General features: G+C 43.0%; 2 pseudogenes; both read right to left on the reverse strand.

The window, feature by feature from the left end:
• Positions 1-9,204: 9,204 nt before the first annotated feature.
• Positions 9,205-13,848, reverse strand: LOC129835254 (interferon-induced very large GTPase 1-like; annotated as a pseudogene).
• Positions 13,849-13,896: 48 nt separating this feature from the next.
• LOC129835433 (up-regulator of cell proliferation-like) lies at positions 13,897-16,804 on the reverse strand (annotated as a pseudogene).
• Positions 16,805-26,804: the final 10,000 nt, after the last annotated feature.

The following is a 26,804-nucleotide window of genomic DNA, read 5'->3' on the forward strand; positions in this document are numbered from 1 at the left end:
GTTCACCCATTCTGAGGCATGGAGGTGTAGAGGGTATTCGTGGCAGGTTTGGCCTCTAGCAAACTCTATTGTCAAGTATAAAAACAGGCAAATTTGTGTGCACTTCCCCTGTATTTGGGTCCTTCATGAATTCAGCAAGGTGAGAGCAGGGGTGTCATGCAACCAGAAGTAAACAAGTGGTAGCTAGAATGCATGGGTGATTCACATTGTACTATGTAAACAGAGGACATCCATTTAGGAAAATCCAGGAAGGAACATAAATAACTTCAGTGGGGTAAAGAAATGTTCGGCCTATAATTAGCTAACTAGAAAATGTATAATTAAAACATACATTTAATTAGCTAGTCAGTTTCAAGCTGCTAGCAAGCAAGCTAAATTTATTAGCTGGCTGGCTTTGTGCTTAACATTACTAGCTATGCTTAGCTGACGTTAGTTGCTACCTGCTAGCCACAAGATTATAATGTTTTTCAGGTTGCAGTTGTATGTAATGTCACTCGTACATATGTTTTACAAAAACATTTTTTTTAAACAGGACTAATTTTGTCCTCCTGAGTGGCGTAGTGGTCTAAGGCACTGCATCGTAGTGCCAGTGCTAGCTGTGCTAGAGATTCTGGGTTTGAGTCCAGGCTCTGTCGCAGCCAGCCGCTACCGGGAGACATATGGGGCGGCGCACAATTGACCCAGCGATTTTTACAGCATCATTTGGGTCTTCGGAGGGTTTGGCCGGCAGGGATGTCCTTGTCCCATTGCACACTAGCGACTCCTGTGGTGGGCTGGGCACAGTGCATGCTGACACATCGCCAGGTGTGCAGTGTTTCCTCCGACATATTGGTGTGGCTCTGGGTTAAGTGGGCATTGTGTCAGTTTTCATGATGCTATATTAATTGACACGTCCTTGTTTACCCCTTTACCCACTTGTTTTTTTTATACAAATGAAGGCCTGTTTGCCTACTAGCTTTATGAGCTTTGATGTGTGACCCACATGTTAAACACTGAATACCACTGCCAATTTAGCCTGTTCTAGCATTGGCCTACCACACCACATGTTATATGCTACAAGAAATACCACTTCCAATTTAGCCTGTTCTAGCATTGGCCTACCACACCACATGTTATTGCATCCTAATTGTGGTATTCATATTGTTATCTTGTTGCTATATTTGCATAGCTTAATCACGTAGGCATTTTTCATATTTCTATTCATGTTTAATAATTGTTATGACAATTTGCTTTGGAAAAATATAAGAATTCTAAGTAGCCAATGTCACTAGGTGAGTGGAAGGTAGCAATTAGACTTGTTCTTTACGCACCTCAAACATAACAATAGTGGTTACCTTGAATAAATTAATTAATTAATGACTGTTGATCCGTAGAGTTGACTGTAGCGATCCTTTGTATCTTGTTTGGCGTTTCTTGCGTTTTCTTGCATTCATTTGCATTGGTTTGATTGCGGTAAGATCCGTGAGCTCTCCCACCCTCCACACATGCCATACTTTCAAACATCTGTGTGTTTATAGATCCCCTGGTGTGTTACCACCACCATTTATCTGCATCTGGAGTGTAATTACCCGAAAATGACCATAATACAAGATACACCCAAATTGGCTCCAACAAATTGTATACTCACATTGCAATGTCTTAATATTATAGCATAATTATGCACTCATGTACTATCATTATTGCTTGTTATTATTGCTACTTCTGTCTCCCTTCAGAAAAACATACATACTATGTTACCCACCGACTGACCAATCCTAACCAAAGCCAAGCATCTAACTCAACTGTACTGTGATTCAATCCATCTGAACAACCTTCCATGCCATGTACCATCATCTGAATATAAAGACTCAGGGCAGGACATAATGGATGACTGGTAGATCGTATTGAGCTCTGGGCTGACGTTTGTATAAGTGCTACTGCTAACAGAACATATGGCTGCTATTCGTAATTAAAACAAGGACCTCTTTCATATTGTGCGCCACTGCATAGAAGCCAACCATGGCTCACCTTCCTCCCTGCGCATTGTAGCCATAGAACACAGACAAATGTCGCCAAGAGGAAGTGGCATCTGTAAACTAAAACAGAGGTCTTCTGGCAGTACCCCTTAGACACCCTGGATCCTAATGGGCTAAACAATTCTTTTTTTGTTCTATAATGTTGCCTTGATTTTGTTTGGGTCTCTGTGTCTCCGGTTTCACATATCACCTATGTATATACTTAAGCAATAAGGCACAAGGGGGTGTGGTATATGGCCAATATACTACGACTAAGGGCTGTTCTTATGCACGGCACAATGCGGAGTTCCTGGATACATCCCTTAGCCGTGGTATATTTGCCATATACCACAAACTCCGAGGGGCCTTATTGCTATTATAAAATGGTTACCAACATAACGAGCAGTAAAAATACATGTTTTGTCATACCCGTGGTATACGGTCTGATATACCACGGCTGACAGCTAATCAGCATTCAGGGCTCGAACCACCCAGTGTCACGAATATTACCGAAGGTGACTCCCCTTCCCGTTCGGGTGGCACTCGGCGGTCGTCGTCACCGGTCTACTAGCTGCCACCGATCCCTTTTTCCTTTTCGTTTATGTCTGTCTAATTGTTTTCACCTGTTTCTTGTTGGGGTTTTGGGAGGGGTACTATTTAGGTTAGTTTCGCATGTGTGTACATGTTTTACGTCGTGAGTGGATTATTGGATTGTGGGATGTTCGCTGTCCAGCTTAATTTAAACAGTGGTCTGTGGGTTGTTTTGCGCCTGTGTTTTGGCGTCACCCTTTTGTACCTGTTCCTGTTTTATGCTGTGGACATTAAAGCGTTTTGTCCCCGTAATACTTTTGCTCTCTCTGCGCCTGACTCTACACCCATCATTCACCTGACGTTACAGAAGCCCGCACCTACTGATGGAGTCAGCAGGAGCAGCGACCACCCCTCTCCCCACGATGGAGGAGAGAGTCCTGCATCATACGTCCATCCTACATCGCATTGGTTCGGCAATGGATCAGATGATGGAGAGGATGGATCGTTGGGAGAGGAGTGGTCTCCCTACTACCCCACCTACCCTCCCACCAGCAACATTACCATCTCCTCCAGCGGGAGCCGGTGCCAGCGTCCTGTGCATCACGCCTCCGAGGGAGTACGATGGAGCAGCGGCCGGTTGCCAGGGATTTCTACTCCAACTTGATCTCTACCTGGCCACCATTCGGCCTGCTCCCTCGGACGAGGAGAGCGTGAGTGTCCTCGTTTCCTGCCTGTCGGGTAGGGCCCTGGAGTGGGCCAACGCCGTATGGAATGGACCCGACTCAGCGAGGGGTCACTACCTGGAGTTCACCCGCCGTTTCCGGGCTGTGTTTGATCATCCCCCGGATGGCAGAGCGGCGGGTGAGAGGTTGTTCCATCTCCGGCAGGGGACGAGGAGCGCGCAGGATTTTGCGCTGGATTTCCGTACTTTGGCTGCTGGAGCAGGGTGGAACGACAGGGCCCTGATAGACCACTACAGGTGTAGCCTAAGGGAGGACGTCCGCAGAGAGCTGGCTTGTCGGGACGCTACGCTCAGCTTGGATGAGCTGATCGACATGTCAATCCGGCTAGACCATCTGCTGGCTGCTCGCGGACGTTCTGAGAGGGTCCTGTCAGTTCCACCTCCTGCCCCCCCCGCTCCCATTCCTATGGAGCTAGGAGGGGCTGCGTCTAGGGAGACCGGAGGAGGAGGCTCCTCCTGCACCCATTGTGGCCGGAGAGGGCACACTTCCGGTCGGTGCTGGAGGAGTCCATCTGGGATTCGAGAGGGCAGGCAGAACACTCCTCGGTCACCTCAGGTGAGTCAGCACCACACTCTCCCAGAGCTTCCTGTTGGTCACATGTTTTTGTTAATCTATTTTCTAAGGTTTTTCCCATCTCTCCAGCATAAGGCGCTAGTCGATTCAGGCGCAGCGGGGAATTTTATTGATCGCGGACTCGCTAAGAGGTTGAGGATTCCGCTCGTTAAGGTAGACCCCCCTTTCCCCGTGCACTCCTTAGATAGTCGACCATTAGGGTCAGGGCTGGTCAGGGAGGCCACGATACCTCTGGATATGATGACGCAGGGAAATCATAAGGAGCGGATTAGTCTGTTCCTTATTGATTCACCTGCTTTCCCGGTGGTGTTAGGGATTCCCTGGCTGGCTATTCACAATCCTACGATTTCGTGGAGACAGGGAGCTCTCCAGGGGTGGTCTGATGAGTGTTCAGGCAGGTGTTTAGGAGTTTCCATCGGTGCGACAACGGTGGAGAGTCCAGACCAGGTTTCCACCGTGCGCATTCCTGCTGAGTATGCCGATTTGGCTATCGCCTTCAGTAAAAGGAAGGCGACCCAATTACCACCCCATCGACAGGGGGATTGCGTGATAAACCTCCAGGTTAACGCTGCACTTCCCAGGAGTCACGTGTATCCGTTGTCCCAGGAGGAGACGTTGGCTATGGAGACATACATCACGGAGGCTCTGGGACAGGGGTACATTCGGCCCTCCATGTCACCCGCCTCCTCGAGTTTCTTTTTTGTGAAGAAAAAGGAGGGTGGTTTACGTCCGTGTATTGATTATCAAGGTCTAAATTCCATCACTGTGGGTTTTAGTTACCCACTACCTCTCATCGCTACGGCGGTGGAATCATTTCACGGGGCGCGATTCTTCACAAAATTGGACCTCAGGAGCGCATATAATCTGGTGCGTATTCGGGAGGGAGATGAGTGGAAAACCGCGTTTAGTACCACATCTGGCCATTATGAGTACCTCGTCATGCCGTATGGGTTGAAGAATGCTCCAGCCATCTTTCAATCCTTCGTTGATGAGATTCTCAGAGACCTGCACGGACAGGGTGTAGTGGTGTATATTGACGACATCTTGATCTACTCCGCTACACGCGCCGAGCATGTGTCTCTGGTGCGCAAGGTTCTTGGGCGACTGCTGGAGCATGACCTGTACGTGAAGGCAGAGAAATGTGAGTTTTCCAAACGAGCCGTTTCCTTCCTGGGTTATCGCATTTCCACCTCGGGGATGGTAATGGAGGATGACCGCGTAAAAGCCGTGCGTAATTGGCCGACTCCGACCACGGTAAAGGAGGTGCAGCGGTTCTTAGGGTTTGCCAATTACTACCGGAGGTTTATCCGGGGTTTTGGTCAGGTGGCGGCCCCTATTACCTCACTGCTGAAGGGGGGCCCGGTGCGCTTGCAGTGGTCCGCAGAGGCGGAGAGAGCTTTCTGTCGTTTGAAGGCGCTGTTCACCGACGCGCCAGTGTTGGCGCATCCTGACCCCTCTTTGGCGTTCATAGTTGAGGTGGACGCATCCGAGGCTGGGGTCGGAGCTGTGCTCTCCCAGCGCTCGGGTACGCCACCGAAGCTCCGCCCCTGTGCCTTTTTTTCGAAGAAGCTCGGGCCAGCGGAGCGGAATTATGATGTGGGGGATAGGGAGTTGTTGGCCATGGTCAAGGCTCTGAAGGTGTGGAGACACTGGCTTGAGGGGGCTAAGCACCCTTTTCTCATCTGGACCGACCACCAGAATCTGGAGTATATCCGATCAGCTAGGAGACTGAATCCTCGTCAGGCAAGGTGGGCCATGTACTTTATCCGATTTCGTTTTACGATTTCGTATCGACCAGGTTCCCTCAATACTAAGGCTGACGCGCTGTCCCGACTATACGACACTGATGACCGGTCCATCGATCCTACTCCCATCATTCCGGCGGCTAAGCTGGTAGCACCGGTCATATGGGAGGTGGACACGGACATCGAGCGGGCACTAAGGGCGGAACCTGCGCCACCCCAGTGCCCAGAGGGTCGTAGGTATGTGCCGCTCGCTGTTCGTGATCAATTGATTCGATGGGCTCATAGTCTACCCTCGTCAGGTCACCCGGGTATTTCAAGGACGGTGCGAAGTCTTAGAGGGAAGTACTGGTGGCCTACCTTGGTGAGAGACGTGCGATTCTATGTCTCCTCCTGTTCGGTGTGTGCCCAGAGTAAGGCTCCTAGACATTTGCCACGAGGGAAATTACAACCCCTCCCCGTTCCACAACGGCCGTGGTCCCATCTATCGGTGGATTTTCTTACTGATCTTCCCTTGTCTCAGGGGAACACCACTATCCTGGTCGTTGTGGATCGGTTCTCTAAGTCCTGCCATCTTATCCCGTTGCCCGGTCTCCCTACGGCCCTGCAGACTGCGGAGGCACTATTTACCCATGTCTTCCGGCACTACGGGGTGCCCGAGGATATCGTTTCTGATCGGGGTCCCCAGTTCACGTCCAGAGTATGGAAGGCGTTTATGGAACATCTGAGGGTCTCGGTCAGCCTGACCTCGGGGTATCACCCGGAGAGTAATGGGCAGGTGGAGAGAGTGAACCAGGAGGTGGGTAGGTTTCTGCGGTCGTATTGCCAGGACCGGCCAGGGGAGTGGTCAAGATACATCCCCTGGGCAGAGATTGCCCAGAACTCACTAAGCCACTCCTCTACCAACATGTCACCATTTGAGTGTGTGTTGGGGTACCAGCCGGTTCTGGCACCATGGCATCAGAGTCAGACCGAAGCTCCTGCGGTGGAGGAGTGGGTGCAGCGCTCTAAGGAGACCTGGAGAGCCGTCCAGGAGTCTTTGCGTCAGGCGAGTGGACGGCAGAAGAAGAGCGCTGACCGTCACCGCAGTGAGGCCCCCGTGTTTGCACCGGGGGACAGGGTCTGGCTCTCGACCCGAAACCTGCCCCTCCGCCTGCCCTGCCGGAAGCTGGGTCCGCAGTGTGTAGGGCCATTTAAAGTCCTGAGGAGAATAAACGAGGTGTGTTATCGATTGTTACTTCCTTCGTATTATCGTATTAACCCCTCGTTTCATGTGTCTCTCCTCAGGCCGGTGGTAGCTGGTCCCATGCAGGAAGGTGAGGTTCCGGAGGTCCCTCCGCCCCCTCTGGATATAGAGGGGTCCCCGGCGTACACGATAAAGTCCATACTGGATTCCAGACGCCGGGTGAGGGGCCTGCAGTACCTCGTGGACTGGGAGGGGTACGGGCCGGAGGAGAGGTGCTGGGTCCCGGTGGGGGATATATTGGATCCAAATCTACTAAGGGAATTCCATCGCCTCCATCCGGATCGCCCTGCGCCTCGCCCCCGGGGTCGTCCCCGAGGCCGGCGTTGGCGCGCTGCGGGGGCCGCGCGTCAGGAGGGGGGTACTGTCACGAATATTACCGAAGGTGACTCCCCTTCCCGTTCGGGTGGCACTCGGCGGTCGTCGTCGCCGGTCTACTAGCTGCCACCGATCCCTTTTTCCTTTTCGTTTATGTCTGTCTAATTGTTTTCACCTGTTTCTTGTTTGGGTTTTGGGAGGGGTACTATTTAGGTTAGTTTCGCCCGCTAGTGTTTGTGCGGGCTTATTATGTGTGTACATGTTTTACGTCGTGAGTGGATTATTGGATTGTGGGATGTTCGCTGTCCAGCTTAATTTAAACAGTGGTCTGTGGGTTGTTTTGCGCCTGTGTTTTGGCGTCACCCTTTTGTACCTGTTCCTGTTTTATGCTGTGGACATTAAAGCGTTTTGTCCCCGTAATACTTTTGCTCTCTCTGCGCCTGACTCTACACCCATCATTCACCTGACGTTACACCCAGTTTATAATTTATTTTGAAATTGGCCTAAGAGACATGATTTCTCTTAGTATTTTTGTTGTGCTATAATTTGCCGTTTACCTTGAATCATATTATTTTCTTACATTGTTGACTCAATGGGCAACTAGGCTATAAATAAGAGCTAAGTGCAATGGTCAGGTCACTGAGGAAGACGTCAGCTGGACATCGAAACGACAGTCACATGTTCTCCTCCTGTACAATGGATTAAAGTAAGCTAAATAAATAAATAAATCTCTACATTTGTTTTGTTGAGTTCTCCAACTCCTTTCTGCCTCAAATTTGTCCTTTTGAAAGTTTTTCTTGGTAAGCCCTTCTCGCTACTGCTAACAAGTTTTGTATAAGTGATACTCTTAACATTAGCAGTCATTGCCGGTATTTATTTTCCATAAATGTGAAATATAATGCCATATTTCTGTTGATTTGGAAGAATATTAATATAATAAATACCTCAAATATCGTTGAACTTACTTTATCAATATACAAATGTGAAAGACCTGTTAATTTTTGGTCATTTGATAATTTGCAAATAAAAGACAAAGCATTTGAAGCTTCAAAATCATGTCTTGGAAAAAGTGATTTTGTACACATTAATTATTATTCTGAACAAACTTAATTTGTGTTTTCACAAAACGATCTCTTCTTGTGTCCTTTGTTTGAGCCTAATACGGTACTTTTGACTTTTTGGAATTACCAATGAGGATTTTCTAAACACACCATATAAGAGTAGGGAATATACAATAAGATGAGGGTCTCCCATTTACAGTATTTGGAAACTCCAGAAGAAGGGATCTAATTCTGCATTACACAGGACTCGAAACACCAGGTGTTTTCAAACTTTTCTGGGTTTGTGCGCCCAGACTCTGAAAGGTGTTGCACAACTCTTAATTATGTGGTGTTACAACACACCATGTCATGTTTGAGAACACCTCAGGATGAATGTTTCAGTACATCTTAAATCTGCCCCAATACCCTCACAACCATGTGTTTCAATACTCCAGCCAAGTTAAGGTTTCGTCGTCTTTAAGGTGGTGACAGCTTAGTTGCCACTAGTTTTAGTGTTACAAAACACTTCATTTTAACAGTGTAATACTGTTGGGGTGGCAGGTAGCCTAGTGGTTAGAGCATTGGGCGAGTAACCGAAAGGTTGCTAGATCAAATCCCCGAGCTGACAAGATAAACATCTGTCGTTCTGCTCCTGAACAAGGCAGTTAACTCACTGTTCCTAGGCTGTCATTGTAAATAAGAAACTGACTTGCCTAGTTAAATAAAAAAAAATGTCCCTACAAGATACACTGTGCCCCAGGACTGGAGTATGTCTCCTTTTGGATGAACTCTGACCTGTATACGTCCAACAACGCCCTTAATATAGCTCATATCCGGATGGGCTAATATTAATGCATACCATTTCTAACCTCTTGCTCTGAATCAGAAAGCATTTTACTTTGGTCATTAAAAGAAACGAACCAACAACAAGAAAATCAACAAAAACATCCAAAGTATATCCAAGATATTTCTGAAGATAATGGTTTATTTAAATTTAAAAACATTTTAAGTTTACTTGACAATGACCATGTACAATTGCAACATACGTCTCACAGGAAATATGATGAATGAAACTCAAGTTGTCAGCCTTTTGTTTTTTCATTCTCTCATGACTGTGCCATGTTTGTGCTACCACTGCAATAAAAAGCTACTTGATTTGATACATTCAGCTGGTAGTCCAGTATATTTATTACATCGTCTTTTGTGTTGTATTCAATGGAACCTATTTTTCTCTAAATACGTATATAATAATTGAATACATTTTACATAGGAACTTTCACTACAGTTGGTGTAGCCTACTTTGTTAAAAGACATTCATAGCTAGAGTGTTGACTGTAACACGTCAACAAACTGGACCAGTTCAATGACAAACTGTTAAGATGATTTTTCATTTATATATTATATAAGAAAGTGATTAGTTGATTATGGAATATATTTGGTGGGAACTACTTATACAGTAAGAGGCATCAAGATGATTGTGTGTGTACTTCAGTTACAGTAGTGTAAGTAACTACACAATCTAATCCAAATATTAAGCTACTACAATAGTACTGATATTTCATAGGGACAATAACGCAATAGACTATAATTATAGTCTCAGAGAACACCACCATTTTCAAATGTAATTGTTTCTCAACACTTTCCTGAATCACATAAGTGTAAGTGAAAAAAAAAAAAGGTCAGACCAATGCTTGATTTTACCAAAACCAATGAATGTTACAGAAAAATTAAATATAAATCCCATCCACCACATACTGTAAGAACCCAAACATTAAATGGCTGCTATTCATACAAACATCTGTTGAAGAAATGGAACAATCCCTGAGGACCAAGTTCCAAGAGGGAGTGGATGCACAGAGGAAACTGGAACAATTGAGGATTAAACCACAGAATGTAATTTTCAAAAGAGTGTTCGGCTGTGGGAAGCAATGTCCATTCTGCAAGGCACCGTACGAGGCAGGAGGAGAGGCCCACGCAGACCACTGTGCCTCAATACACAGACCACAGGGTCTTGGTCAGTACAGGTCCGTGTCCTCAAGGATACTTGTGACTGATATCTGCTCCTCCTCTGTGTTCAATGAGCAACAATTACAATGCTACGAGACAAAACAATAATACCATCCTTACACAAAGTACAGAGACATTTTCCCCAACTGGCATATCCCGGGCCGATCCCAGCATCGAGGCATCAGACTACTGGAAATATGTGATGGCAAAATTCAACAATGAATTTGCCAAAAAGTTTGACGCACTCCCAGCAATAACACCACCTGCCTGGAAATTGATCACAAAAGAACAGGCAGAAAAAAGCCTCAAAGAGTCTTTTAGCATCAAGTGAGAGCCTCTACCTCAAATAGGAATTGAAATATAATGAACAATGGTGTCGGGCCATAGTCTAATAAAAGACATTACCTGCAGGAATAAATGTCAGATTTTAAATATGAATTTTTCTGAATCTGTTTATGTACGTTTTCAAAATTAGAACAAGTTCCTTGCCATCTGCTTCATGAGCAGTATGTTCTCTAAATTGAAGAGCCTTGGAATGGGGGCTGGAATGATAATCTGTTAAACACCACTGTGCCACAACTACTTGTCACTTACTCTGTTTTGCATTGCTTGAAAGCAATTCGCAAAAGATACATCAGTCCTTGAACTTGATATGTTTACTTGGCAGGCACTGACAACAATCAATGAGGAATCTGTTTTCCAATGCTTTAAAGGGGCAATCAGCAGTTGCTAAATCCACTTTTGGACTTTTGTAATTAATCATCATATGTACCCATTGATTCTTGAAGAATTAACAGTAATGCCTCATGGGTTTAGTTCAACTGTCTTATCCCATCAGAAACCAAAATATAAGCTAATTTCACTCCAACGTTTGTAAACCAAGAAAATTTTAACAAAGACTATATAGCCTCAAACATCCACAGCTCTGTCTATGAAGAGACAGTGGGCAAACTGCTCTTCTTCAGCATTATTGAGAATCATGAAGGCACTCAGAGCATCCTTGGGAATGACCAGTGTATCTCCAAGCTCTGCAAATGTTATGAATGAATTTCTCAAAGTTGCTGTCTTTCTTGGTTTGGGCCTTTGTAATGGCATCCATTATTTTCTTGACGATTGCTTTCAGATGTTTATCTTCTAACTGAAACATTTTTTACCCCTTTGAAAAGCGCTCCCTGATTTGATCAAATATCCAATTCTTGACAAACTTTTCATACAAACAAATATAGCTGTCATAGTTCTCAAAGTTTAATTCTGAAAGCAAATGTTTCAAGATTGAGTACTGGAAAAATGCACGAGTGCTGAATTGAAGGGCATTTTTTCCTGTCAACATTTCATCAACGATATCTGGACCCAATGAATGTGCAACACTTTCTTCCACTGCAGGTCTGAGGCAGAGGCATGTGAATTCTTCTGCTTTCTTCTGACACTGTTCTCGTTCATTGAACACATCCTTGAAGTCAGAACAGTACTTTGTACAGATCAAGGCATCGGCGTGGGTCATTGACTTCTATGAAATGTTCATGCATTTGCTGAAATACCCTGGCTGCAGCTCCACAGATATGTAATTTTAGTAACACTTCAAATTTGATATCAGTCTCAAGATCTTTGCTGGCTTTTAATCTTTCCTCAATCATGTGTAGGATCTCCAGAATATAATTCTCATGTTAATCTGTTTCCCTTTCCACCTTCTCCAACACAAATTGTCTGCCAGTCTCTATGAGGTTGTCAGCCATCAACTGGGTTTTCTGTGTTTGTTCATCCAAGTGAAGCCATTGTTTTACTTTCCTTAGAAACCCATCAGAAGGGACTTTGAATGGCTCTTCTCCTAAATGTTCCAGCTTTACTCCAGTTATCATTTCATTCACAGAACTTCCCTTCCGGGTCAAGTTTGAACAGAGCTGGCCAAAAATCTTTCCAAAAATGTTTTTCTTCTTCAATCCTTTGAAGGACAACTTCCGCACAGTTTCATTCCACATCTGATCAAAATCTCTCTCTAGCTCCTCATCTGATTTCTCAGATTTACTCTTACTGCATTCCGCAATTAATCCCAGAACATTCTCTTCCAGTCTTGCTGTGTGGGTCTTCTTTATTGTGTCCAGATTGTTCATTCCCTGTCTGATCTCAGCAGCTGCTTCAAGTTGATTCAGCACAGAGTTCTCCATTTCTCGTCGAAGGCTTTTTGCACTGTTGGAGAAGACCTCTCTGTACCCCTCCACTAGATGCACATGGCCTCCTGTTTGTTCATAATACTTGTTCAAGTTGTCACGCATGGTCTTCTCCCATTTCGAAAGCTCAAGCAAAGCTTTGTTTTTCAATTTGCCAATCACGTCTTTCATGTCTGATGCCTCAGATTTCACAGTGATTGTTCCAAAATTGGAGATCCTTGTTTCAGCATTTGTTACCCAATTATACATGTGCTTTTTGAATGACCATTCACATTTGTGGAACTCAGTGCACAACTTCATGTAGGCATCAGCCACTAGACTGTTCCAGGATCTCTGCTATGTTGTTTCTCTGCTATGTTGAGGCCTCACCTTTCTCCAAGACTTCAATCGTGTTTTGTTTTTTTAGTCGTAGACGGACTCTCGCTGTACCCAGCGTTGACAGGTGCCATTGGAGGGTTACCGTGCCAAAGCCCAGGGATGTAGCAGTTACCAGTCTCTGGGTTGTACTCCATTACATCAGTGAAGATCTTGTTCTCTTCTTTGCTTTCCATGCTGGCTGCTGCCTGGGCCATCTCGTTCAATTGCTCCAAGAGGATTTTCCGGTCACTCATGTTCTTGTCGTGTGCCGAGACATCTGCCACGTTCTGGTGGACAAACTGACACTTGGGCTTCTTTCCCACCTCTTTCATCCGGAGAAAAGCATGGACGACGATTTGAAGGATGTCCTTCATCTCGGTTGAGTTCTCCATGGCAATATTGATTATTGTGACATCACTCAGCCCAACAACTAGAGCGGCTGGCTCGTTGTCGTGCTCAAAGCTGTCATCCAACTGTCATCCAGCTCTGGCGACTTCAGCCCTTCTGTGTCGATGATCACTACAAAGTCGCAGTTCAGCTCTTTCTTGAAGTATTCTTTGACTTTGATGAGAAGCAAGAAAGACCCTTTTGTGCATCTGCCCCTACTGACTGCGAACGGCACTCCAAACATAGTGTTCAGTAGAGTGGACTTTCCTGTGCTCTGAACACCCAGAACCGTTACCACCGGGATCTTGTTCTTCGGCTGCACCAAGACATTGAGCTGATGCAGCACATCACTCACCCATCTCAGAGGTATGTTGGACGCGTCTCCGTCCACCAGCTCCAGAGGGAACCCATCCAGAAGCAAATCAGCACATAGTCTGGGTAGGTGCTGCAGTTGTTGCCGTGACTCTTCAGTTTCGCTCAGTAAGACCGCAGATTCGTACAGTTGACCAATTTCCCATAGGAAATGTTCAGTTCCCAAAGAACTGTTTGAAATCTGTCTATCAAGGTATGCAACTTCTTCTTTGGTTTCAGATGAGTTCTGAGACTTTCCTTTGTACAGCTCCCTAAGGCCAGAAAGGTTTTTACGAGACAGATTGTCCAGGTTCATTCGCATCCATTTCAAGAAGTAGGACCTCTCTAGCTCTGTGCTTGATATTGGATTTATGAAGCAAGTCATTGCCTCTGACATGTCATACCTCCTTTGCTGTTCCCTAAGTTGTCTTTTCTCTGCTTGCAGTTAGTTTTTGTACGTCTCAATGTTCATCTCCCCAGCTTTCCGCAGTCTGCATTCCTCTTTCTCTAGACGTGCCAGCTCCATCCAGATCTGCCCTTGCAAGGGAAGATGTCTTTCCTTATACTGTGGTGTGCCATACATGGGTACCAACCGGAGCAGTTTATTAATGATGCAACACAAACTGCACCCAGAACAACAAAGTACGGGTTGAAAATAACCTGTGGCAAACCAGTCTGAAGTGCACATACACTTTACAACAAACAATTCCACACAGAGACATGGGGGGAACAGAGGGTCAAGTAATGAGGGAATGGAAACCAGGTGTGCGGGAAAACAAGACAAAACAAATGGAAAATGAAAGGTGGATCGGCGATGGCTAGAAGACCTAGAACAAGGAGAGGAACCAACTTCGGCAGAAGTCGTGACAAGTAGCTTGTACTTGTTGTCCAGGTTGTCAAAGAACACAAAGACTGCTGCAGAGGTCTGGCAAAGAAAGGAGTACTGGGTCTCAAAGGAACTGATATCCCCTCTCAGATTGGTTACAGCAACAGCTTCACTAAAAATGTCAATGTTTTTTCCCCCACTTGGGAGGTACCAGCTTATCTCAACCAATCCATTGGATATCCTCCTTGGGCTATCACCGCATTCCATATCATGGTGGACAAACGTATCGTGATACTGTTGGGGATTACTCAGTAGCTTGTTCAGAATCTGCGACCTGGACACAGAGCACTCACCCAATCTGACAAAAGAGACCATGGGGAGGTCAGAGAGAACAATCCTGTCTTCAACAAATCCTCTTGGGTCTGCCAATGAATGAGGTCTAAACTTCTTGACAATGTCTCACATTGCCCAAAGCATCAGCGTGCACTGTTTTGTGTCACAATTGGGGAGAAGCAGGGGCACAGAAAACTGACACATTGACATTTTCAAGACCATCTCGTGCTGCAGAAAACCATTAGAGCACAGAAAGAGAGCAGTAACAATGTCTAAGGGGTTAACAACATTACTTGAGTCCATGTCATCAACCAGACTCTCCAGATCTAGGTCTATGTTGCAAAATGAAGCATCACAACTTGCCTCGCCTCCTGATGAGATGCATTTCACACTCCTTGCAGTTACATTAAACATCATTAACCTCTTCAAGAAAGTCCATGGTAGAGCTGAGAGAGTCTGAGCGGGTTCATCTGTGACGGTCTTATCATCGATCTGCAGCACAGTGCTCAGGGCGAGATTCTCGGTGTAGTTTTGCTCCAACCCCAGGTCCAACAGCAAGCTCTCCAGGTGGGTTTCTGTGGGGGAAAGAGAAAGGTTTCAGATCTGAGCTCCTTGATTGTCAATCAATCCATTAGAAAACATCCTGGTGTCAAAGTAACACAGTGAAAATTCTTAATACACTCACTTGTGCGGGCATATGTCACAGCAGACTTGCTTTGGGTGGAAGGAGTATTTGACACCTGGACTCAGACGGGAGAACGTCAGGGTGTTGGATTCTGTTGTTATCTTTTGGACTTCCTCTCCGTCACAGGAACAGATCACGAGACATGCCTCAGGATTACCAATACGTTTGTCCCAACTCAGAGACACTGATTCACTGCTGACATGATCTATCTTTATCTTTTCCGGTGGTACAGGTTTTGCAAAAAGGACAAAGGACCCAATCCAATTATAACTGAAATAATGAAAACACAAGTTAAACATAATTCTCCCTGTAATGCAAGAGGACATGTTTGAATCAAAGCACTTACTTGTGTACATGGACATTGTGACCGATGCTCTGTGATTCCTATCGTCTGTGACTGATGTGAAGCTGAAAGTGTACTCTGTCCCCGGGTACAAGCCTTCCACGTCAGTGCTGTTGGAACCTTGGATGGAGAAGATCTCTTTTTGGGTGTAGCAGGAGTAGGTCAACTCGTACCTCCATGCCGGGTCAAAAGGAAGCCAGCTCAGGGAAACAGAGTCACTGCCAACATAGTGAACTGTTTTTTCTCCTTGGGAGGACAGCTCTGTGGATGAGAGCAAAAAGTTATTAAAAAGAATGTTACATCTCTGGGAATGAGTTGTAGCAGCTAAGGATGGGCACAGTTATTCGAATATCCGAATGGAGGTTAGTTGTGTGAATGTGAATGTTCATTTTTTGAGAAAATGAATTGTAGGCCTATGATAACAATGAAAAGCTTTGTGTTATTAAATTATATTATCATTGTGACATTGTTACACACAGGGATATACCATGACATTTGAACTTCTTAATTTAATAAAACAAGTTTTTATGATGATGGTATGAAAAGGTTATAAATAAATACTGTATTTTCGCTACTGTTGTTATGCTAGCAGTGAAAAACCGATACAACCAGTGACGGTTATTAACAAATACAACTGATGTAGTGGTAAAAACAAATTGGTGGGTAACTGCTTATGGTTGTTCACAGTGAATAAAATAATGCTCCCTATATTTTCAATGCACTTTTCTGTGATAGGTGGGTAAACTCTTGCACAAAATAAAACAACTTTACACAATTTTATGTGGAAAAAATCAAGGGGTCTGAATACTTTCTGAATACACTGTATACTGTGCCTTGCTAAAGTATTCATACCCCTTGGATTTCTTCACATGTTTTCTCTGTTACAAAGTGGGAATAAAATGGAATTAATTGTATGTTTTTGTCAGCAATCTACACAATTTTTTTTAAATGTTCAAGTCTTGCCATAAATTTTGAAGCAGATTTAGGTCAAAAAGGGACATTCACTGTCTTCTTGGTAGGCAACTCTAGTGTAGATTTGGCCTTGTGTTGTAGATTATTGTCCTGCTGAAAGGTGAATTCCTCTCCCAGTGTCTGGTGTAAAGCAGACTAAAGCGGGTTTCCTCTAGGATTTTGCCTGTGTTTAGTGCCACCCCTGTAACGGTCATCGTTGCATGAGGAAGGATCGGACCAAAGTGCAGCGTGGTAAGTGTTCATGATTTTTAATACACTGAACACTATAACAAAAACAACAAAGTGAATAAACGAAACAGTCCTGTCAGGTGCAGAAAACACTAAACAGAAAATAACTTCCCACAAAACACAGGTGGGAAAAAGCTGCCTAAGTATGATTCTCAATCAGAGACAACGATAGACAGCTGCCTCTGAGAACCACACCCGGCCAAACACACAGAAATAGAAAACATAGAAATAAAGAATCTAGAATGCCCACCCTAGTCACACCCTGGCCTAACCAAAATAGAGAATAAAAGCCTCTCTATGGCCAGGGCGTGACAACCCCATTTTTTAAAATCCTGAAAAATGCCAGAGTATTTGCCGATGTCAAGCATACCCATACCATGATGCAGCGACTACCATGCTTGAAAATAAGTGATGTGTTGAGTTGGATTTGGCCCAGACATAAGGCTTTGCATTTTAGGCCAAAAAGTGTATTTCTTTGCCGTGTTTTTTTGCAGTATTATACTGAACAAAAATACAAATGCAACATGCAACAATTTCAAAGATTTTACTGAGTTACAGTTCATATGAGGAAATCAGTGTCACGACTTCCACCGAAGGTGGCTCCTCTCCCTGTTCGGGCGGCGCTCGGCGGTCGTCGTCGCCGGTCTACTAGCTGCCACCGATCCTTTTTCCTTTTCTTTTGGTTATGTCTGTTTTGTGTTTCACCTGGTTTCATTTTGGTTAATTAGGGGGGGTATTTATCTCAACATTTCCTTTGGGTTTTTGTGCGGGATTGTTTTCGTTTGACTGTCAGTGAGTTTGGGTTGCGTTTTCATTAGTTCATGTTTAACAGGTGGTTTTTCCCTGAACTGTGTCTGAGTGGGGTTTCGTGGCTACTGCTGTAGTCCGGTGTCCTGTTATTTTTGAGCTGGTTTAATAAACGCCCTTTTCCTTCGGAACTTGTTTCTCCTGCGCCTGACTCCACACCCACATCTCCTTGGGGAGATTTGACAATCAGTCCATTTAAATAAATAAATTAGGCCCTAATCTATGGATTTCACATGACTGGGAATACAGATATGCATCCAGCACACCTCCAGGCTGTGTAAGGGCTATTTGACCAAGAAGGAGAGTGATGGAGTGCTGCATCAGATGACCTGGCCTCCACAATCACCTGACCTCAAACCAATTGAGGTGGTTTGGGATGAGTTGGACCGCAGAGTGAAGGAAAAGCAGCCAACAAGAGTGTGCAAAGCTGTCATCAAGGCAAAGGGTGGCTATATAAAGTATATTTTGATTTGTTTAACACTTTTTTGGTTACTACATGATTCCATATGTGTTATTTCATAGTTTTGATGTCTTCACTATTATTCTACAATGTAGAAAATAGTAAAAAGAAAGAAAAACCCTGGAATGAGGAGGTGTGTCCAAACTTTTGACTGGTACTGTATATTGAACTGACAAGGTTATTGATTCTGTATGATAAGTTATACAATACATTTCTAACTCCAAAAACCTGTTGATGAAAGAGGAACAGAAAACCCTACCTCTTCATCTGAGGAACTGTCCATTGGCAAGGTGTCTTTAGCCGCCCCACTCCTACCCCGGTCATAGGTCACATCTTTCAGACTGCCCGGCTCTGCAATACGTTTGGGATAATAGATGAGCTCATGTTGCAGCACATCAAAAAGATGGTGAAACATTATCAGATGCTTTATTTTCCATTATAAATTGGGTGGTTTGAGCCCAGAATGGCTGACAGCTGTGATATATCAGACCATATACCACAGGGATGAGAAAACATGTATTGTTACTGCTCTAATTACATTGGTAACCAGTTTATATTAGTAATAAGGCCCCTCTGGGGTTTGTGGTATATTTCCAATATATCACGGCTAAGGGCTGTATCCAGGTACTCTGCGTTGCGTTGTGCGTAAGAACAGCCCTTAGCCGTGGTATATTGGCCATATACCACACCCCCTCGGCCCTTATTGCTTAATTATATAACACCAATGAGAAAAAGCTCTAAACTGACAGTCCTCATTCTGACAACTGTTCACGATACAGCCCTCCCACCCCTCATCCTCATGCACACAAACTATAAAATACACACTATACACACACGTACACATGGACTTTGTTTTGCAGATACACTACCGTTCAAAGGTTTGGGGTCACTTAGAAATGTCCTTGTTTTTGAAAGAAAAGCTAATTTTTTGTCCATTAAAATAACATCAAATTGATCAGAAATACAGTGTAGACATTGTTAATTGTGTAAATGACTACTGTAACTGGAAATGGCAGGTTTTTAATGGAATATCAACATAGGCGTACAGAGGCCCATTATTAGCAACCATCACACCTGTGTTCCAATGGCACGTTGTTTTAGCTAATCCAAGTTTATCATTTTAAAAGGCTAATTGATCATTAGAAAACCCTTTTGCAATTATGTTAGCATAGCTGAAAACTGTTCTGATTAAAAATCAATAAAACTGGCCTTCTTTAGACTAGTTGATTATCTGGAGCATCAGCATTTGTGGGTTCGATTACAGGCTCAAAATGGCCAGAAACAAAGTACTTTCTTCTGAAACTCGTCAGTCTATTGTTCTGAGAAATTAAGGCTATTCCATGCGAGAAATTGCCAAGAAACTGAAGATCCCCAGGAAGAGTAGCTGTTGCCTTGGAAGGAAATAATGGGCATCCATAGTAAATACATACTGTATACAGACAATGGGCCAATAGTTTATCGGAATAGGGTTAAGTGTATATAATATGATAATTATGCCATCTAGCAGACTATTTTATACAAAGCCACTTAGTTGTGCGTGCATGCACATATGGGTGTTCCCAGGAATTAAACCCACTATCCTATTGCAATCGTCATGCTCTACCAACTGAGCTACAGAGGACCACTATTGACACTGATACAGGGTAAGATAATCCCCCCCACCACACACACAGGGTTGGAATATGTTGATCCTTGATCAAAGACTAAGAACAGGCTCTATCTGGAGCATAGTTTATCAGTTACCTAACATGAAATTCCATGGGCAATAGTTGGCAGGGCCTATACACAAGGCAAATATTTTGGCAATGACTCGTTTTACTAGATCTTACTCCCTTGATTGTTCGTAGTTTGTAGGAATGCAATACAGATTTAATTATAATTAATTTAATAAAAAGGTTATAAAATATATATTTATATATACAGTCGTGGCCAAAAGTTTTGAGAATGACACAAATATTAATTTCCACAAAGTTTGCTGCTTCAGTGTCTTTAGATATTCTTGTCAGATGTTACTATGGAATACTGAAGTATAATTACAAGCATTTCATAAGTGTCAAAGGCTTTTATTGACAATTACATGAAGTTCATGCAAAGAGTCAATATTTGCAGTGTTGACCCTTCTTTTTCAAGACCTCTGCAATCCGCCCTGGCATGCTGTCAATTAATTTCTGGGCCACATCCTGACTGATGGAGTTTGTCAGAATGTGTGGGTTTTAGTTTGTCCACCCGCCTCTTGAGGATTGACCACAAGTTCTCAATGGGATTAAGGTCTGGGGAGTTTCCTGACCATGGACCCAAAATATCAATGTTTTGTTCCCCGAGCTACTAAATTATCACTTTTGCCTTATGCCAAGGTGCTCCATCATGCTGGAAAAAGGCATTGTTTGTCACCAAACTGTTCCTGGATGGTTGGGAGAAGTTGCTCTCGGAGGATGTGTTGGTACCATTCTTTATTCATGGCTGTGTTCTTAGGCAAAATTGTGAGTGAGCCCACTCCCTTGGCTGAGAAGCAACCCCATACATGAAGGTCTCAGGATGCTTTACTGTTGGCATGACACAGGACTGATGGTAGCGCTCACCTTGTCTTCTCCGGACAAGCTTTATTCCGGATGACCCAAACAATCAGAAAGGGGATTCATCAGAGAAAATTACTTTACCCTAGTCCTCAGCAGTCCAATCCCTGTACCTTTTGCAGAATATCAGTCTGTCCCTGATGTTTTTCCTAGAGAGAAGTGGCTTATTTTCTGCCCTTCTTGACACCAGTCCATCCTCCAAAAGTCTTTGCCTCACTGTGCGTGCAGATGCACTCACATCTGCCTGCTGCCATTCCTGAGCAAGCTCTGTACTGGTGGTGCCCCGATCCCGCAGCCGAATCAACTTTAGGAGACGCTTGCTGGACTTTCTTGGGCGCCCTGAAGCCTTCTTCACAACAATTGAACCGCTCTCCTTGAAGTTCTTGAAGATCTGATAAATGGTTGATTTAGGTGCAATCTTACTGGCAGCAATATCCTTGCCTGTGAAGTCCTTTTTGTGCAAAGCAATGATGACGGCACGTGTTTCCTTGCAGGTAACCATGGTTGACAGAGGAAGAACAATGATTCCAAGCACCACCCTCCTTTTGAAGCTTCCAGTCTGTTATTCAAACTCAATCAGCATGACAGAGTGATCTCCAGCCTTGTCCTCGTCAACATTCACACCTGTGTTAACGAGAGAATCACTGACATGATGTCAGCTGGTCCTTTTGTGCTAGGGCTGAAATGCAGTGGAAATGTTTTTGGGGGATTCAGTTCATTTGCATGGCAAAGAGGGACTTTGCAATTTATCTGATCACTCTTCATAACATTCTGGAGTATATGTAAATTGCCATCATACAAACTGAGGCAGCAGACTGTGAAAATGTATATTTGTGTCATTCTCAAAACTTTTGGCCACGACTGTGTATATATATATATATACACACAAGTAAACTATCATATTCATAAAATGCAATGATCAAAGGCCCAATTTTCACGATTTTGTTATATACTAGTTTTAACCAGTGATGTATTTATTTTTTGTAAATGTATTCAAACTACTTGTGAATGTGAAGAGATTGTTGTTTGAATGAATACCGTTTTCTAGTTGGTAGTGTATTTTGTCAATAATTGAAGAAATAGGCCTACAGCCGACAGGACTCATTATTCGTCTAAAAAAGGACCGACGCTTACCTCTCTCTTCCTCGACGATTGCGTTGCATCTCCTAATAAAGTGTAGGCTAAAATTATATGTGAATACAATGAACTACCGAAAATGTTCCAAATGTGATGCCATGAATGTTGTCAGTCTGGCACAGCAGACAGTTCCATTCTTACACATGGTTCATCCTAATGTTATTTAGTACTGTAGCTGGAACATTTGATTATGCATTGTCATTGAGCTGCAGTGTGATATGCAGGTGAGTCGTGTCTCGTGAAATGTTTCTTATCAAACTGTCTAATAGCTTAAATCACAGGGCAACGTGTGTTTTTTTGTAACGAAGTGAAAGTTTATACAACCTGTAAGCCAACGAAATTGTAAATCTAATATCACAGTAGCTGATTATAAACCAAGGTTGCTGTAGGCTAATACTTTTTACGAATGCAAATGTTTGATAGGGTAATATATAATATGTCGTTTTTTTTCAACATTCTTATGATCCGATTATGTGGCATTGATTAAAAAAATTATTCATTCTATGGAGTGTATAAATTAGTACAACATTTCACTTTTCATTTCACTGTGTTTACGCACATATTTTTATTGAATTCCAGTTGTGTTCCAGACACACAGTGTCCTCGATGTAACACGCTTTGTGAGGGACAGCAGTTTTCATTAGAATGTAGTTAACGTAATTTTATTTATTTATAGATATATAGCATAATTTTGTTATAATTTGGGTCAGTCCGCCTATACTTTTATTTCAGTTTCATTTCACTCAAATGGTAAGGGGATAGAATAGACCAGGTTGAGTTTCGTTTTGACAAGGCAGACTGCAGAACGTTTTCAATGGCACGGATGGAAGAATGTTCTTGAACATGAATGAACATTTAGCAGACTAGTTGGTGTACTGGTTAAAATGATTGTGGCTTAAATCCGAGCCATTGAACACTTTCCCTCAAGTCTGCTTGGTCACAAAAAAATGGCAAATGTTCTCTACGTAGCCCAAAACTTTTAAAAATAGGGCTCAAAAGTAGTGCACTATATAAGAAATAGGGTGTCAGACGCAGCCATGTTTAATTGTATTGTTTTACTGTAAAGTGTAGAATTACCTCCAGGGAGAGAGCAGTGTCCATTCCGTCGTAGGTGGGTCTCACGACAAGATGTGTCACATGAATCATGACAGCCCAGACAGGTCTTGTAGACTAATGTAAACGTTTACTATCAAATCAAATACATTTTATTTGTCAGATGCGCTGAATAGAACAGGTAGACCTTACCGTGAAATGCTTACTTACAAGCCGTTAACCAACAATGAGTTCAAGAAATAGAGTTAAGGAAATATTTACCAAATGAACAAAATAAAAAAATGCAATAAAGTAACACAGTAAAATTACATAACAATACCGAGGCTATATACAGGGGGTACTGGTACCTAGTACAGGTTAGTCGAGGTAATTTGTACATGTAGGTAGGGGTAAAGTGAGTATGCATAGATATTAAACAGTGAGTAGCAGCAGTGTAAAAACAAAAAGGGGGTGGGGGGGGGGGTCAATGTAAATAGTCTGGGTGGCCATTTTATTAATTGTTCAGCAGTCTTATGGCTTGGGGGTAGAAGCTGCTAAGGAGCCTTTTGGACCTAAACTTGGCACTCCGGTACCGCTTACCATGCGGTAGCAGAGAGAACAGTCTATGACTTGAGTGACTGGAGTTTTTTACAATTTTTTGGGCCTTCCTCTGACACTGCCTAGTGATGTATTGGGCTGTACGCACTACCCTCGGAAGCGCCTTACAGTCGGATGCCGAGCAGTTGCCTAACCAGGCGGTGGTGCAACCGGTCAGGATGCTCTCAATGGTGCAGCTGTAGAACTGGTTACCTTAGATAGATAGGTTACTTAAGGCAAAAACGAAAGGAGGGTGGTTATTTTTTTTATTTTTTAAATTTTTATTTCACCTTTATTTAACCAGGTAGGCTAGTTGAGAACAAGTTCTCATTTATAACTGTGACCTGGCCAAGATAAAGCAAAGCAGTGTGACACAGACAACAACACAGTTACACATGGAATAAACAATAAACAAGCCAATAACACAATAAACAAGTCAATGACACAGTAGAAAAAAAAGAAAGTCTATATACAGTGTGTGCAAAAGGCATGAGGAGGTAGGCAATAGATAGGCCATAGGAGCGAATAATTACAATTTAGCAGATTAACACTGGAGTGATAAATGAGCAGATGATGATGTGCAAGTAGAGATACTGGTGTAGAGCAGAAAAGTAAATAAAAACAGTATGGGATTGAGGTAGGTAGATTGGGTGGGCTATTTACAGATGGACTATGTACAACTGCAGCGATCGGTTAGCTGCTCAGATAGCTGATGTTTAAAGTTGGTGAGGGAAATAAAAGTTGGGTTGAATGGATGGATGGGCGTGAACGTATAGCAACCCAAATGGTTACCAACCCAAAGGTTGCATGTTCAAATCTCATCCCAGACAAGTTTAGCTAATTAGCAGCTTTGCAACTACTTACTACGTTTTAGCAACTTTACAACTACGTGTGTCCAAACTTTTGACTGGTCTGTGTATATCTATGTATTTTTTTAAATTGGCCAAATATTTTATTGCCTTCCTTTGGCATCAATTAATACACGCCACTGTAGGGCCTTCCTGGTGAAATAGAGGGATTATGGTCACCATCGCCTCCCTGAGCTGTGATCAAAACACACTGTAAAGATTAAAGCCTATATATCCATTAATGTGATCTGTTTCTAACTTCTAACCCTTCTTTCCTTCTCTGTAAACTGTTGGTCGAAACAAAACTGCTTGCTTCCAATTTCAAGAAAAACGAAACTGAAAGAATATTGGACGGACTGAACCAAAACTTTATCCTTGCTTTTAAAATGTTAATTACAAAATCAAACTTCGGCAATGTGATCGTGAACACCAGAATATTTACATTTTCCATCCTATTTGATTGCAAATTTTGTCAGAAACAGTCAGTCATGAAAGACAGTCTTTATCGTTTCATATGGTTCCTCCCACTACCTCACTCCGAGAGCATTTTATGGTGAAAATGAAACACATTATTATTAGATTGCTGAACTCTCTGGAAGATGTATTGAGGTGAGCTGGTGGTGAAAGTATGTGATATGCTAGTGAAAATACATTAAAATTTCAAATGATAGTTTAAATCAACAAGGCAATAGACAAGTTGTTTGTTTTATGTTTTAATAACGTCAATAGAAGCCTTTAAAATACATTGTGAGGCTTGTTGTTACGCCCCGTTAGCATAATCGGCGCGCTCTGCATCATCAATTCCAACAGTCATATTTTCTGATTTAACTGAGTGATTGCACGTGTGCACACATGCATGATGGCGAATGTAAATATTCATAATATGCTACGTGGCCTAGAGTTACACATGCAATGCAAAAGTGTTTCAGCTTGTGATGTAGTAGCGTACTTCTTGTTGTGTGGCAGGTTATTTGCTGTAATTGAAGTGTCCTCGATGTCTCACGCTTTGTGAGGGACATCCGTTTAGCTTGAAATGCAATGTAGAAATGGAGGAAGAGAGGAGAGTCATGGCTGTTTTATGAGTGAAAACTAAATATGTACCCAGCTAGCACATAACGTTAACACTCCGAGAACCATATGCTTATTCGAGCTTGGTAAGAGCCATGGTTGTCCTATGGTTATTTTGCATACAACCTTCCCAGAATACAACCTTCCCACAATGTTCTGGGAATAGTGCAGAATACCCAGCTAGCACATAACGTTCTGAGAACCATATGTTTCTTAGGTGGGAATATTTGTACTTCAGCATAATGTTTCCAACAGGTTTCTTCATGGTTCTATTTAAAGTAATGTTCTCAAATTGTTCCGAGAATGTTAAGAAACAACCGCTTTTCTGTGGGAATTTCGTTACTTCAGCATAACACTTTCTACAGGTTTCTTCATGATTCTATTTAAAGTTGTGTTCTCAGAACATTCAGAGAATGTTAAGAAACAACGTTCTTCTGTGGGAACTTCAGTACTTCAGCATAACATTTTCTGCGGGTTTCCTTGTGGTTCTATTGAAAGTCATGTTCTCGGGACATTAAGAAACTTACCATAAACCACAAGAAAACATTAGTAACATTATAAGAATGTTATTTAAAAACATACATTCCTTTCTCAGCTTCAATAAAACTCTCTAGCCTCGATCTTGTTAAGTGTGTTCAGGTGTGTTGGCTTCGTCCAATTATTGGCCAAACCTGATCTTAATGAGTACTTGTTTCCTTTGAAATAGGGTTTGTTTAAATAGACTAAAATGAATGGCTTTGTATAAGTTTAAAAAAAAGATGGCATGCTAACTCCATCCTGGTGGCGCAGTGGAATAATTCCATGAATAGGAAACAGAAGATCTTAGGTTTGAATCTCACTGACCATGTGCCACAATAAACATTTTTTTTTGCATTATTAATGACTAACCAAATGAAGTTCCATGTGTCCTATCTGTGCTTGGAGTTCAAAACAGTTAACCCAAACTAAGCTACCAGTGTTATTAAAAGTCTTATTGAAACATGTTCTCATAACGTTATTAATTATCTTCAAATAACCTATAATTTTCATTCTCCGAATGTTAATGAAATCTCCCAGGAAAACTTTCAGGGAACCATAGTAAAACATTCGCAGAGCCTCCCTGCAACCAAACAATTAGTGTTCCCAGAACAGGCTAAATGTTTACTTTCGTTCTCAGAAGCTTTAAAAAACGTTCCATTTTAATCGGTCAGGAAACTTATGCCGTCGTTCCCAGAACCAATGAGAAAGCAAACATGTACGTTCCCTCAACTTCCAAGGATCCAAATGTGCTAGCTGGGTATTTTGGCATACTGCTACCTGCCAGTGAAGTAAATTCTGGCAAAATGGTTCATGAGTGCCACAATAACATACCATTTCCAGATCATTCATTTATTTGATAATACTGGTTCTCCTTTACCATGTCATTTTGGGGCGGCCCAGTTAAAGTTCCCCGTAGACACAGATC

The sequence above is a fragment of the Salvelinus fontinalis genome, chromosome 36 (assembly GCF_029448725.1).
Source record: "Salvelinus fontinalis isolate EN_2023a chromosome 36, ASM2944872v1, whole genome shotgun sequence".
Lineage (NCBI taxonomy): Eukaryota > Metazoa > Chordata > Actinopteri > Salmoniformes > Salmonidae > Salvelinus > Salvelinus fontinalis.